The sequence below is a fragment of the Odontomachus brunneus genome, unplaced genomic scaffold (assembly GCF_010583005.1).
Source record: "Odontomachus brunneus isolate Ranch 3 - 2012 unplaced genomic scaffold, Obru_v1 Obru_scaffold_262, whole genome shotgun sequence".
NCBI lineage: Eukaryota > Metazoa > Arthropoda > Insecta > Hymenoptera > Formicidae > Odontomachus > Odontomachus brunneus.
Window position 1 is genome coordinate 106,008 of NW_022639712.1, and position 1,513 is coordinate 107,520.

A 1,513-nucleotide genomic window follows, 5' to 3' on the forward strand; every position below is an offset into this window, starting at 1 on the left:
TCGATGTCCTCCGCTCCTCGATGTCCTCCGCTCCTCGTCCTGGTGGCCGGCAAGGGACGCCGAGGGGCCCAAAATTCGGGACGCGCAGACCTTCGCATCTGCTCCGCTCGCAAAAATCGCTTCTTCGCTTTTTTCTAAGACCTTTACAATAAACATTCGACGGAACGCGATATTCGGAAAGGTCTCGAAAAACCGTTAGCGACGCGACACGCGAAAAACATTCTCGCTAATTCGGTACGGGATTCTTGAGACGGGCGCCTCCACGGCTGGCATGTCACAATATATATATATATATATATATATATATCAGTGTGCATTACGTAACGTAATATACCTACTTTCTCAGAGAGCTGCTCACCAATAAAACAATATATAAATATGTTGAAAACCAATGATAACACTGCAATAAAATACATACACATAGCAAAAGTATTGCTGTTCTCCCATTCCTGCATAAGTAAATTACATTATTTATCATTATAATATCGTCATATACACGTGGATATATTCTACTTAATGATTTTTACATACCATTATTACGCAATATATTAGGAGACATATTATGGAAGTACACGTCATGAGTTCTACAAAACTCGAAAAATATATAACGCCTTGCACCATATTCAAAAAACTGGAAGCCATTGTAAGGCAAATATAAGTCTTGTTCTCCGAAAATTATCAAATATACACAAACAATACACAAAATGAAAAAATATACACAAAAGAATATTAATGCTAAAATTTTATATAATACACCACTGCAGTTGATACGATAATAACAACAAATATATATACAGCAAATAAAATGCAGTTACTAACACAACTGAGATAAAATGTACGTGTTCATGCATGCAGAAACAAATGGTTATTACTTTCGCGTTTTTATTTGATGTTGTACGATGACAGATAACTTCTTGTCCGCATCCTTAAGTTCATGTTCGATTGTTAGGTTGTTCATTAGCGCCATTAATATGTCCAATTGCGCCACAATATGCATCGTGAAGCGCTGCAATGCCGCAACCTGCCACTGTGATCGTGTACCTGAGAAGACCCGCCAAACACTGTACTAATCACACAATCTCGTAAGCCGGACTGATCTGCGGATCGAACACTACATAGTAAGCAGGATTTGGCAAGGGTCTGATGGTAATGTTCTGAGCAGTGACAATCTTCCCTCTTGTTAACGGTATGAGTGTTCGATATGTCAACCCAGCACCATACATAAATATACTGCACAGAATGAACAAACGTCTACTGGTTCTCACGCGGAACAGCATCGTGTTACGGGCAGTTGGACTGATGACACTTTGAAAATCTTTCTCGACACACATCATGCAACTCTTCATTGGATTCTTCAGGTAAAAAAAATTGCTATACTTGAGGAGTGACACAATCGTGAATAACACACCTGCGATGACTTTAATCCTCGCACGAGTCTCCTTTTGCACCATGAATATATAAAGGAGAGTAGAAATTAAATCGGAACAGAGAAGAAGGTAGAATACAAAAAACA

The 1,513-nt window shown here is 39.0% G+C and overlaps 1 pseudogene; it reads right to left on the minus strand.

Annotated features, from left to right (window-relative positions):
• Positions 1–293: 293 nt before the first annotated feature.
• On the minus strand, positions 294–1,475 carry LOC116852954 (annotated as a pseudogene).
• Between the last annotated feature and the right edge of the window lie 38 nt (positions 1,476–1,513).